Genomic DNA, 14,954 nt, shown 5'->3' on the forward strand with positions numbered 1-14,954 from the left:
GTCACCCACCAAGCACTGCCATTGGTTGTCTCCACCTGGGATGACAGAACATAGTCTGACCCACAGTTTGTTTGTTTGTTTGTTTGTGCAACAAAACTAATTGTTGCTCTAATGACTAATGACCCTCTCATCATGTAAAAATCTCTTCTTGTATCACAGGTGTATTTTGGCTAAAGAATAAGACCAAGACTGAACTCACAGTTTGATTAATATATTAATACCAGGAGCCAATAATTTCCCTTTCTTTATCCCTGGAGTAGATGTCACTGGATATAGTATTATTTTTTATGACATTGAGTCATTTGGGGTGACATATCTTGTGTATGTTGTTAAGATCTTCTGTTTACACACAGCTCACCAGAGCATAGGCTATCTGGGAACACCTTTATTTGGGTGACTCTTGGCGAGTACTCACAGTTCACTTCTAAGTCCTTCTTTACAAAGCTTCTGGTGAGAATTCTGACTCCTTCCTACAGTCCTTCCCGCTTCCATCAGGATAACCTACTTCTTGGAGAGCATTCTTCTTTGGGTTGTTCACATTTGGAAGTCCACTTAATAAGATTTCCCAGCTCTGTCCTTACCCACCCATTTGCAAACCTTTTTTTTATTCTAGTTTCCCCATTGTCTGGCAGTGCTTTCTCTTTTGCCATTATGGGGAGGGGGCGTCCTTTTTTTATAATCCTTGGTGCCTGTGATTATTTTTTTTAAAAGGGATGACTCTGAATCTTTCTGTTTCTGAATTCCTGTGACATGCTTTGTGGCACATTTTTTCCTTCTCTTTCCTGTCTGCTCCCATTTTATTCCATTTTATAACAGTAATTACTAATAATACCATTTGAAGTGTCTCCTCTCATTTTGTCGCCCTTTCCTTCCCTTTCTGAATTAATGTATTAGCAAAGCTGCTGTTTTGTTTCCTTAGGAGTTTGTCTGCCTCATAGCTCAGGAGTCCTCGTGACTTCTCTCCTGCTTCATGCTTGTTAATAGAGTTCTATTTTTATAGGGAAAATATCCACAAATTTGAGTGTAAGGTGATATAAATCATTCTAGCCATCCTTCTCCAACTTTTCTCATTGAGAGCTGAGAACTGAGGCACAGTCCAGTACATCTGCATCCTGCAGGTGGTAGTTTCTGCCTTGCATTTTGGACAGAGATTGCAATGCTATGGTTTAAATTTTAACTTCTGGGGACATATGGAGGAGGAGATGGCTCAGGAGGTAAAGTGCTTGCTCCTTACGTAAGTTCAGGTCTCCAACACTCACATAAAAAGCTACCGAGGAAAAGATCCAACGTCAATCACATATGTAGACATATACACATATAAACACAAAATCTTAAAGGTCCCCAGAAATTTATGTGTTGAAGGGCTTGGTCCCAGTGTTGACAGCAGTGTTCATACCTGGGTCTTAGGGGAAGTGACTGGTTCATGACACTTCTGGCCTTATGGTGTATAGATGTATACATTGATGAGTTTCTAACTTTTATAAGAGTGTGATGAAGACCTCAGGAGGGGAAGCAAAATTAGTAGGCTATGTCACTAGGGCATGCTGTCCCTGCTCATTGCTCCCCTTCTTGGTTTTCATGAGATGACAGATGTGCATACCCCGCCATGATGTTCTACACCTCTGGAGTACAGAATCAGAGGTGCCACATGACCATGACTAACACTTCTCAGACTGTGAACCAAAAACCAATCTTTTCTCCTTTAAGATTTCTTTTCTCTAGGCACTTCCTCAGAGCAACTGGAAGCTGACTAACACAGGGGATTAAGAGACTCTTCAACATCTTGAGGCTAGACCAATAAAGTAATCAAGTTATAGGGTATGCTACAGTGGCTAGACAGGACAAAGGGGGAAAAAACAGTTCTTTGGACAATCAGTTCATAGAAGCTGTGGGTAATGAGATGCGAAAAAGGAATGTGGCCACCAGGACTGTTTCCAGTTCAAGCATAAATCAAATCAATACAATCAATACAAGAGTTGTAATCATTATAATGACCTACAGATGCAGTAGACTCAAGGGTTTGATGACTAGAGATCTCATGACTATTCCTTTAAACACACTGGCATGGCTTCTGGTGACCCAATGACACGTGTCACACCCAGCAAGCCATCAGTGATGGGAACACATACTTGGGAAGATGCAGTAGCTACTCTGATGCTTATGTCTGCCTAATGTGCAACCCACTCTTGCATTGTCTTGGCCTCTCTTGTACTATAGACCTTCGTAGAGTACTATAAGGACAGTGATTCACACCCAACAGGAATCTCTCTAGTAGGTGGCCTTTGGTTCCAACTCATCGATCCTTCCCTCTCCAAGCACAAGGCTTTATCTGCCATAGTCAGCTGTTGTTAGGGGTGACACTTTGGGGCTGTATTAGGAATGAAGTGAGAATATAAACAACTGGAAAACCAACCAAACCAATTCCAGCTTAAGGGATAGGGGTGGGGTAAAGAGGCTCTCTGTGTTGTCCTTGGCACTGCTGGCCCTTGCCTCCACGCTCTTTGCTTTTATATATAAAGCTGAATGTTAAAAATTGGCATCTGATCTTTTTCTTTACAAAAACAGTAACTCTACCAGTTTGTATCTAATAGTTAACATATGAAACACCATTGGCTTCCTCTGCCACTTTTTGCTTTCAAAACCTAGTTAGTGTCTTAAAGGCCCAGTCCAAGTGTCACTTCATCATGAGACCTACCTCTGGTGTCCCAGCTAGAAGAGCTATATATCTGGGTTGGAGAGATGGCTCAGTGGTTAATAGCACCGACTGTTCTTCCAGAAGTCCCGAGTTCAATTCTCAGCAACCGCATGATGAATCACAACCATCCATAATGGGATCTGATGCCCTCTTCTGGTGTGTCTGGAGAGAGCAATGGTGAACTCACATACATAGAAGAGCCATATATTGTTCCCATGACTCCACAAATGTCATGCATTGACTTAATGTGACCTGCTGACTGTTGGCTTGGTAGACAGGGATTTACCACTGACCTCAACTTCTGTGAATTTCATGTCTTTGCCCTCTCCTTCCACCTTGTCCCAGCGGTACACACAGCACCAAGAGCATCTCAGTAGGTTAATAGGCCAGATGATAATGAACATGCTACCTTATGTGGTAAAGGTCACTTGACCTTGAGCTAGGGAGATTGTCCTTGTAGACAATCATACCAGTGCATAAAAGGGGAGCAAGAGGCAGAGCAAGGGGCACAGTAACTCAATATGGGGAGGACTGATGGTTTTGATGACAAAGGAAGATGCCAGGATCTAAAACATGCTGGCTGCTCCTAAAAACTAGAAAGAACAAAGAATTAGATTCTCTCCTGCAGGTACAGAAACCCACAGTTCTCTCCTGCAAGTGCAGAAACAGCCCTGCTGATACCATGATCTCAGCCCAGTGAGACCCAAGTCTAAATTCTGACCTAAAGAATGATAGTGAGCCTGTGTTTATGAAGCTGCTGCTGTGATCATTGCTACAGCAGCAATAGAAAAGCAACAGAAGCCCAGAGAAGACATCTCAGTTAATCCACAGCATTGAAGTTTACTCCTTTTTTATTTTGAAAATGGGATGTCAACTTAAATGTCACAGCCTTTTACCTTTGGGGGTTAACAGTTTCTGATGACACTTGTATGCCTCGGTCATTTGGTTGGGCGGGTAGTACAACTGCTTTTTTATTTACATCTTCTATGCCATTAAGCACCGTGATGCCTGTAACAAACGAATCACTCAAATGCAATTTGCTGCCACTCATAGCTCTGTCAGGCTGTTTTAAATCACACAGCACCATAACTGGAAATGCTGACTAGTGGGTGAAAATCATTCTGACTGTTTTTGTAAGTGCATTTTAATTTTTTTTCCATATTGTTGTTTGTTTTTTCTTGAGACAAGATCTCATAGTGAGATCAGAAACTCACTATGTAAACCAGGCTAGCCTCAGACTCACAGAAATCCACCTACCTCTGTCTCCAGAGTGCAGGAATTAAAGGTGTCATGGTGTTCAGCTAGCATTTTTGTTTTTATGTATGGACATGAGTAGAAATACAAATCTTTCCTTTCATCTTTTCTTCTTTCTTATTCTTTATCATAAGCACATATGATTTCCCTGTCATCTGGAACAGGATATAATTGTGTATTATTTCATGTTTAAGTATGTCCTGTTCTATATGGTTCTCATAATGGTTACTACAGTCTCAGCATTTTATGCCATGAAATAGGAGTTCCAGAATTTACGTTCACTCTAATGGTCTTCAAGATTGTCTTAGTTCGGATTTCTGAGTTCCAGGCCAGCCTGGTCTACCGAGTGGAGTTCCAGGACAGCCAAAGGCTATACAGAGAAACCCTGTCTCGAAAAACCAAAAAAAAAAAAAAAAAAAAAAAGATTGTCTTAGTCAGGGTTTCTATTGCTGTGATGAAACACCATGCCCAAAAGGCAAGTTGGGGAGGAAAGGGTTTATTCAGCTTACACTTCTACATTGATATTAATCACTAAAGGAAGTCAGGACAGGAACTCACACAGGGCAGGAACCTGGAGGCAGGAGCTGATGCAGAGGCCATGGAGGGAGGGGTGCTGCTTACTGATTGGCTTCCCCTGGCTTCCTCAGCCTACCTTTTATAAAACCCAGGACCACCAGCCCAGGGATTGACACCACCCACAGTGGCCTGGGCCTCCCCCCATTGATCACTAATTGGGAAAATACCCTACAGCTTAGATATCATGGAGGCATATCCTCAAGGGAGGCTCCTTTTTCTATAACAACTCTTGCTTATCTCCAGTTGACACACAAAACCAACTGGTACAGTCATGAAAGTTTTATCAAATTCTTTTGTCTTAAGGAAGATACTGCAATTATTTGTCTTCATTTGGGCATTTGTTTCTCTTGAGGTCTCTGCACAGAGTGCTTCTGTGGCGGGGAGAACATGACAGAAGGTCTAGTGATGGTCATGGCCCTTGACGGGAGTCACAGGGTAGTTCCAGGAAGACTGAAGAGGAGACAAGTGGTTCCCCAGATGCTTTGTCAGTGTCCGGAGTAATTGTCATCATTTGTGTCACATGCTTTAATTATTATTATAGTCAAGACAAGTGTTTAATCTACTTGATATTGTATTCATCATGCTTTCGGCAAATTATGCTTATAGCCTTTTGTTTATAACCCTAAAGATGTGATAGTTTTCTTAGAAATAAAACTTTTAGAATGAGGCTGGGCGGTGGTGGCACACGCCTTTAATCCCAGCACTTGGGAGGCAGAGGCAGGTGGATTTCTGAGTTCGAGGCCAGCCTAGTCTACAGAGTGAGTTCCAGGACAGCCAGGGCTACACAGAGAAACCCTGTCTCAAAAAACCAAAAAAAAAAAAAAAAAAAAAAAAAAAAAACTTTAAGAATGAGAGAAACAGTCCTCCCAGATGAACCCCCAGTTGGTTTTCGAATACCAAGTGGTCAGCCCTAAAATCATGCAAGTGACACTAGACAGACCGAATGGGTTGTGTTTCTATACTTTGGCATGTGCAGGTACATGTGTGTGCATGTGTGCACAACAATAACAAATAGAGAAGGAGGCTATGTATTCAGCAGGAAGCAACAAAGGAGTTGTAGGAAGGAAAGAGGAGAAACTGGGATGATATAATTATGTCTTAATTGAAAAGTAAAAGCCAAAAAAAAGTGTTATAAGAATAAAAAAAACCACTCCCTAGACAATGCAAATTTTACCTTTCTTTCAGATGTACACACATATTTGTTATCGTCTTGTTTGCTTTGAAATTTCCACTGTGGGGGTTTGTTTGTTGGTTGATTAGTTGGTTTGTTTGCTCAATTCACTTGGGAAAATTAAACTAAAACAAAACATCACCCACAGCACAGAAACACACATAGGGCCCCACTCTGTGCTACAACCTGGACTGCTCAGAATAATAATTCTAGAAAAGTTTAGAGATGAATGCTTCGGGTAGCTTGTGATTGTAGCCTTAAACTTTGAGTCTGATAGCATATTATACAGTTTGTACATTAATAGCAATTTATCATTTGCGTCTCGATAGCCCATTTAGCTTTCCTTTCTCTCGTGACAAAGCGATAATTTGGAAATGAACAAAATCAACCTTAATATTAAATCAATTCAAGGAAAACTAACCTGTAATCCATTTGTAGCATTTTTTCTGATTACAAAATCAAGCGTGTTTATCATTTCACAAAAAAATTAGATGATGAAAATAATTTAAAAATAAATCAAATTCTACCTTCATCTTGCCAACCAGAAAGCTTCCTCTTAATGCCACTGTGGGTTCTCCTTCCCGTTCTCTCTTATCTGGGAGTATAAATGCACAGAAATTCTAATCAAACTTTGGTTATATTATTTTCACACTGTATTGTCTTACTGCCTGGTGGTTTTAGTGATCATTTTCCTATTTTATCAAATATTTTGGAAATGGTATAACCAGTGTACCATTGAATAGCATTACAATTAGACAGATCTATTTGAGGTAAAGAGACTCTGTCTTAGAAGTCCAAACACTTGAAGGAAGTCTTCTCATCCTGCAGTGGAAGGAGTTTAGATCAGGTTCATTCGGCCTTCCAAGATCAGTTACATACCCTGACAGATCAATACACTTCCTAAAAGTCCACCCACATTGGATTCTGAGACTCAGGAAGGTGATGTTTGCTTCCTGTTCTGTGACTGCTCACAATCAACAGGCTTTGGTCACCACACCCCCAAGAAACTCTGACGAAGCAGGAAGAGGCAGGGAGAAGGCACTTGTCAAAACCATCTTGGACACTGAGCTGGTAAATGGAGACTTATCCACATTGACTATTATACCACAGGTCTGAGGGTACAGAGTGTATAGGAGAGCAGGTAAACACTCATGTAGGCCTCCGTTCTACCTCCTAATTTTCAAACTGTGGAAAACTTGGAGAAGTCATTTCACTCTGTTTCAACCTTCTCCTTCACACAACAATCTGCCCCTAAGTTACTCAACTAAACTGTCATGTGGAACTTGTTCATAAAGTGTAATGATCATTTCTGTATATTGAAGAGGGCCAAGAAGGAACTTCTGGGTAACCTTAAGTCCCCATCACTTATCGGTTACATTTTCAGTAGTTTCAAAAAGTTTCTCAATAAAATGATCTAACACATGTGTGTCTACATCTTTATAGATACTAGATAATTCAAAATAAACCATAAATTTTTGAGTAGTTAAGGTAACGCTAACAGCTTTACCAAGTCCTCATAGTTTGGTGGCTCAGTCCGATACTTTCGCGGGTCATGCAAGCATCCCATAATGGATTGACAACTGGCAGATAGCTTTGCAGAAACCCGGGTTCTTTCCACATTAGAATTCTGCCTTTGTCCTCCAGGATCCTCTCCTCTTCGGGATCCTTACCACTTAGTCGCAGATGAGGAAAGGAGAGGAGGCTCATGCCTTGTGCTTGTTTCTTGGCACCATAGCCAGGCAGTCACATTGAGTTCCATTCACATTCTACTCCAGCATTCAGTTCATAATGCACCTTACATGGAACGACGCTGAGAAACAGTGTAGGTTTGGTGACCAGCTAGCCAACCACATATGTTACTTTAACCAGGAGAAATGAGCCAAGAAGAAAACAAGCCAATGCCTACAGTTTGGAACTAAAAATGAACCCAATCATTCCCTTTGTGATTTTTCCAGCATGCTCTTGTAGTCTTGTTTACAGACATCTTCAGAGGACTATAGATTTATTCGCAGATTATTTATTCTTTTAAAAAGTGTGTGTCAAGCACATAGACTGATAGAGTAACCTAGTCCCACGTCAAGTGACATGCTGGCAACCCAGAGCACTGTCTGCCCTGATAAAGATGGGTGTGTGTGTGTCCTCTCTCAGGCATGGTTCAGTCTTCTGTGCCCAAATGTCTCTGTCCCTTTATGTGTATTGGTGGTTCAGCGGTAGAATTCTCACCTGCTTGTCTCTGCCCCATTCTAACAGGGAACCCGGAGATCTGAACGCTGGTTCAATTCCTGCTTCTGCCTCTAATTAGCTGTTTGGGAAAGTTTGTCTTGGGCAAGTTAGTCAGTCTCTCTGGGCAACTGATTTGTTCTCTGTGAGGTGAGAATGAATGAGGAGACAGACCCTCTGAAGCTCCTCCATGGTGCCTAGCACCCAGAAAGTACTCACACAGTAGTTCCGTGACCCCAGCTCCCATCTCCACCCTCAGATCTCTAACTTCTATCTTCAGTGATCCTCCTTATTCTATATCTAGATCTATATTCTATATCTAGATCTATAAAGCTCTAATAGAATGTATAGGTTGGGAAGTTGGGCAAAGAATTTGTTAGTCAAATAAAGAACTTTTCCTGAATTCACTAGCTGTGAAATCTGCCAGGGAAGATGTGTGAAGTGTGAGTATTCTGATGACGGGAAATTGGAAAGAGACTACTCTACATCGTGCCTTGCCAACCCTTTTCATAGGCAAATATAATATTAATAGATATTTATTACACGATAATAAATCCTTCCTGGTGAAAGATGTCAAGCCGGGCTTTTCACAGGTCCCTTTCTGGTTAATCTCTGCATTAGTGCTGCAAAGTGGCCGCTTCCATCCCTTACTTTACAGAATGGCCAGCAATAACTGCATTGAAGACTGGAGGTGCTTGGAGTTTGTCCAGCCACCCAGTTGTTAGGGTACCGTCAGATCCTGAGCCAAAGGGTATCAAGCCTCAGCTGTTTGCTCTAGCCACCAAAGCCCACTGCCTCCCAGAGCCTGCAGTGAAGACCTTTCTCTGACACAGCAGAAAACAATCAACATTGACATGCCCCACGCCCATGTCATTTGTAAATGTCTTCTCATCTCATCTTCATGTCTCACGGTGAAAGAGGGAGTGCAGAAAGCTGCCTGCATTTGACTGTGGAGAGAACCTGAGACGGGGAGGTTCATCAGAAGTTGTAAAGGGAGTCTCGGTAACAATAGCAAGAAGCATTTCCTGATGGGCAGCATTAACCACACGCCCTGCACAGTGATGAACACTTCTTGTACATTTCTTCTGGCCCCATGAAAACCCTCCTGAAACAAGTTTCTTGATCAACCCAACTTTATGCCTGCAGAGATGAGTCTTAAATACTAGAATCTTATGACATCCAAACGAGCAGGCAGTGAAGAACACAAAACTGAAACCTGTTTGTTTTTCAAATCTAAAAAAGCAGAGAAAAGGTTTGTCCCATGTGCTTTGTTAAGGAACAAACAAACATCCATTCAGTTAATACTTTTTTACCATAAAATATGTGGCACAAGGCAGTGCCCAGACCACACTCAGGCAAAAGCCATGGTACATGTATTGACTCTGAGGTGTGACAAAGACTGGCATGTTTGAATAGTAAGTTGGCTACTGAAGCAAGAAGAACAAGAGGCCTAGGAAAGCATGGTCAACTGCACCTGGGGATACAGCTTCAGGCACCCTAATTTACAAAGGTCAACAAGTCAAATTCATGAGTGTATTAAAAGCTATACTTTGTCCAAGGAGAGCTTTGTGAAGGGGCAGAAAACAGCCTCATATTAGACTAAGTATGAGTTTGTAACTCATCACAGAGATTGAAAATCTGTAGTTTGTTAATAACAAAGCAATTGAAAATTCTTAATTATGTCTAAAAATACACACACACACACACACACACACACACACACACAAACCATTCATTGAGGTACAACAGTCAGGAGGCTGAGAAGATGGCTCACCAGTTAAGAGCCCTGGCTGTTCTTCCAGAGGACCTGGGTTTGATTCCCTGCACCCACAAACCCTCTGTTAAACCACAGTTCCAGGGGATTCAACTCCCTCTTCTAGACTCCATGGACACTACACTCACATAGTGCACAGACTTATATATAGGTAAAACACATAAACACAATACAAAAGCAAAGGTTAGGGGGAAAGTTACAGCATTCAGAATTATCTTTTCAAAGTCTCAATAAAATTTTAATGGACATCGACAAACTGATTTTTAAACTTTTAATGTTTTATTTATAAATCAATAAACATCAAGTGTTACAGCCATCTATAATCAAACAAAAATAATTTATTTGCATTCTTTTGTTAAACTACCTCTTCTAAATCTAGTGCATGTTTTATACTTAACAGCACATCTTAATTTGGACTTGGCTGCATTTCAAGCGCACAGTAACCATATACCACTATTGGTGGTGCTTTGCATACTGAAAGGAGCAGCCCTGTTTAACAACGACGGGAGAGTCTCTAAGACAATACACAGGCTTTATGAGTCCACTCCCGGTACCCTTTGAAAGAAATCTGGTGACAATGGTTTGTCCTGTATTTCCCTGGCTGTGGATTGAATCCCAAGCTAAGATCAAGAGAACACAGACCTGGCTGTCTGCTTTCTCGGACCCATTGACGCTTCACCCAGATGAAGAGCTAGTGGCTAAATCCAGTATGAAGTATGTAAAGAAACATCACATGTCTAGTTTTTCCTTTGATTGAGATGGCAAAACTTTAGTTGTCTAGCACTTAGCCACAACTCAGTTGCTCTTAAATCTACTTTTTAATATAATGTTTTATTGATTTTTTGTGAATTTTATACAGTGAATTTTGATCATATTCACTCTCCTCTCTCAACTCCTCCCAGATGCTCCCTACCTTCCTAATCACCCAATATCTCCCCCCTCCCGTCTCCCTCTCTTTCTCTCCATATTTTCTGTTGACCTTCTACTCATCCAGTGGGGCCTGCCTTAGAGTGCAGTTGATCTATCAGGTGTCACACCATTAAAGACAACTGGCTTTCCTTCTTCCATCTGCTATGAGATGCTGATAGATCCTCAGCTAGGATGGAACTCTGTATGCCCTCCCCACTCCCATGCTGAGATTTTTGTCTGACTTGGACTTGTGCAGGTCTCATGCATGCTGACACGATTGTTCTGAGTTCACTCTGCCCTGTTGTGTCAGAAACACTGTTTCCTTGAAATCGTCCACTGTCTCCACCTCTTATACTCTTTCTACGTAGACACCTAAGCCTTGAGGGAAGGGGTATGATATAGACATGCCAGCCTAATACAAAGTAACTTAGTAAATCTTTGTTTTTAGTTGGCAATAAAAGGGGGGGTATGTTATAACCAACAAAATTCCAAGCATAATTAGGACATAATATAAAAATTTCTATTCTGGTAAATTGGGAAATTCAGCAAAGAGGATAGAAACAAAAAGATCTGAAATGAGAATTTTATGAAACCAGGAACAGAGTCCTCAACTAAAACCCAGGACTGGGAAAATCTGCTACAGGGCTCTACAGACCTTTCACAAAGAACAAATGGCAAAGATCCTCAGATCATTCCATAAAACGAAAAAGGAACAACTGCTTCCAAACGCACATTACACATTCAGTATCACCCAATGCCAACATCAGGTAAGGAAACAGAAAGCAGGAATGAGAAGACTATATTATAAGCCAATTCCTTGCTGAATATGAACACAAAGATGCTCAATGAAATACTCACAACACAAATTCAATAGCACATTAAAACGTCACTCACCATGACCCATGTAGGGCAAATCTATACCCAACGTTATACTGAATGGAGAAAACTTGAAAGCATTTCCTTGAAAATCAGGACTGAGGAAAGAACACCCCCTTCCTCCACTCTTACTCAATATTGTACTTAAAATTTTGCCAGAGCAATAAGACAAAAGAAAAAACAAAGGGGATACAAATGGGAAGGGAACAAATCAAATTATCCCGATTTGTAGATAATAGGATCCTCTGCTTGAAACATCCTGAAAACTTCACCAGAAGCTCTTATATCTGACAACACCACAGCAGACTACAAAACCAGTGCAGCACTTACCAGTGATGCTGTATACCAATAGTGGACATGCTGAGAAAACAAAACAGGAATCAAGCCAGCAGAGCAATTCTCACTCATCATAGCCTCAAAAGCAAACAAACCAACTAGGAATGAATCCAACCAAAGAGGCACACAACCTCTACAAGGAAAGCTTAAAATCACTGAAGAAATCAGTTAAAGAAGGCACCCGGAGATGCAAAGTCCTCTGTGCGGTGAGATTAATACTGTGAAGGTGGCTGTATTACCAAAAGCAATTTAGGGATTGAAATCCCCATCAGAACTCCAAGATCATTCTTCACAGAAATTTAAAAAACAACAACAAAAAACAAAACAAAACAAAAAAAAAAAAAAAACTCTTAAAATTCATATTGGAAAAAAAAAAAAAAAAAAAAAAAAAAAAAAAAAAAAAAAAAAAAGACCCGACGTAGCCAAATCGATTGCAAAAAGAGCGACGCTTAAGTTTCGACCAGATTTGAAGGTATGCTCTACTATATAGTCATTGTCGCAAAGACAGCACAGTACCAGAGCAAAGGCACACAGACACACGGCAGTGGAGTGGTCCCAGAAATGAGGTCACGCAGCTACAGAAAGTTGAGTCTGCAAAGGGGCCCAGAAAACATCGGTTCCCTACAGTGTTGAGAAAACTGGGTATCTGTGTGTAGATGAAACTAGATCCCCATTTATCACTCAGTTCCCAAGTCCCTAATGTAAGATAGGGAACCTCAAAACTGACAGGAAAGCAGGGCGAGTGCAAATGAAACAGCCAATGGTGTTAGGAGACAGCCTATGGTTAGTTTCTTGAGTTCTTTATATATTTTGGATATTAGCCCTCTATCGGATGTGGGGTTAGTGAAGAGTTTTTCCCCAGTCTGTAGGTTGCCAATTTGTGTTATTGGCTATGCCCTTTGCCTTATGAAAGCTTTCCAGTTTCATGAGGTCCCATTTATCAATTCTTGATCTTAGGGCCTGAGCCATTGGAGTTCTGTTTAGGAAATTTCCCCCTGTGCCAATGACTTCAAGGCTCTTTCCCACTTTCTCTTCTATTAGATTCATAGTGTCTGGCTTTATTTGAGGTCCTTGATCTGCTTGGACTTGAGCTTTGTGCAAGGTGACAAATATGGATCTATTTTCATCTTTCTATGTACAGATTGAAGAAAACGTGGTTTATTTACACAGGGGAATACTACTCAGCTATTAAGAACAAGGACATTATGAGTTTTGCAGGCAAATGGGTGGAAATAGAAAATATCATCCTGAGTGAGGTAACTTAGACCCAAAAGGTTATGCATGGTATGTACTCACTAATAAGTGGATATTAGCCAAAAAGTACAGAATACTCAGGACACAATCCGCAGAACTAAAGGCTAACAAGCCGAAGGGCCCAAGTGAGGATGCCTCAATCTCATTTGGGATGGAGAAGAAAGTAATCACAGGATTGGGGGGAAAGGCAACAGGGAGGGAAGAGGGGAACATGATCAGGTATTGGGGGAAAACAGGACTGTAGCCCTGAAGGCAAGAAAAAAAATTGAAACAGGCAACCTTGGAAGGTAGGAGGTGGGGGGGGACCCTCTAGAATGTACAAAGATTTGGGAGGTGAGGGACTCTCAGGACTCAAAGGGAGGGACCTTAAGTGAAATGCCCTACAGTGAGGAGAGGGAAGTTGTAGAATCTACCTCCAGTAGAAAGACAGGGCATCAAGTGGAGGAGTGGGGTTGCCATTCCACAGTCAAAACCCCTGACCCAGAATTGTTCCTGTCTGAAAGAACTGCAGGGACAAAAATGGAGAAGAGCCTGAGGAAAAGGAGGTCCAGCAACAGGCCCAAATTGGGATCCAGCTCAGGGGGAGGCTCCAAGGCCTGACACTATTACTGATGCTACGGTGTGCTCACAGACAGGGGCCTATCATGACTGCCCAACAAGCAGCTGAAAGAGTCACATGCAGATATTCACATCCAACCAATGGACAGAAGCTGGCGACCCCTGTGGTTGAATTAGGAAAAATCTGGAAGAAGCTGAGGAAGAGGATGCCCCTATAGGAAAACCAGCAGTTTCAACTAACCTATACCCCCGAGATATCTCAAACACTGAGCCACCAACCAGGTAGCATACACCAGCTGATATGAGGCCCCCAACACACATACATCAGAGGACTGCTGGGTCTGGACTCAGTCAAAGAAGATGCACCTAACTCTCGAGAGACTTAGGGCCCCAGGGAGTGGGAAGGTCTGATGCAGGCGGGAAAAGGGGAAAACATCTTCTTGAAGATGGGGGGGGGAAGGTGTGGGATGTGGAACAGTCAGAGGGTGGACTGGGAGGGGGATTAAGTCTGGACTGTAAAAAAAGATTAAAGAATAAATAAATAATTTATGATACAAAAAAAAAAAACCTATGGAGTGGGAGGAAAATGTTTGCCAGCTAAACATCCAACAAGGCATGATAGCTAGAATCCATAGACAATTCAAACAGTTAAACACAAAATATTCAATCAATACATAGGTAAATGGGATAGACAGACAGTTCTCAAAAGGTGAAGTTTACATGACCCATAAACACATGACAAAAACGTCGAATATTCTTAAACATCGGGCAAACATGATCAAAGCTATATTTAGATCCTATCTCACTTCAGTCAAAATGAGTATCTATCATTAAGAAAACAGGCAGCAAATCCCACCGAGGATGCAGGAGGCAAGATGAAGAGGTACCATTATATGTTGCTAATGGGAATATAAATTAATCAGTATGCAGGTTCCTGTTGGGGTGGGGGGATTACTGGACTCATAAAAAGGGCTGAAACAGAGCCACGTGCGCGGAAGAAAACAGCAGAACTAGAGGAGCTGGCTGGCGGCCACAGGTTTGGAGTGGGGCTGCACCTGACAAAGGAGCTGGCCCTCGGACCACCACTGGGCCACCTTATCCTGCTCGGCTCACTAGGACAGTGGTGCTGCTCGGTCTGCAGGCTTAGCCGGGAGCATGGAGCCTCTGCTGCTGCTGCCAATCCCAAGCTGCCCACCCTGTGTGGTAGGTATGGAGGGGGCATGGTGCTGTTCACTGGCTGTAAACAAGATGGTTGTGCCCTGGGTCCTACCAAAGGCAAGGTGGTATACAGCGTCCTGGAGCTCAAGCAGGTCCTGCCCCAGACATGTTGC

This window comes from Arvicanthis niloticus, chromosome 5 (assembly GCF_011762505.2).
Source record: "Arvicanthis niloticus isolate mArvNil1 chromosome 5, mArvNil1.pat.X, whole genome shotgun sequence".
NCBI lineage: Eukaryota > Metazoa > Chordata > Mammalia > Rodentia > Muridae > Arvicanthis > Arvicanthis niloticus.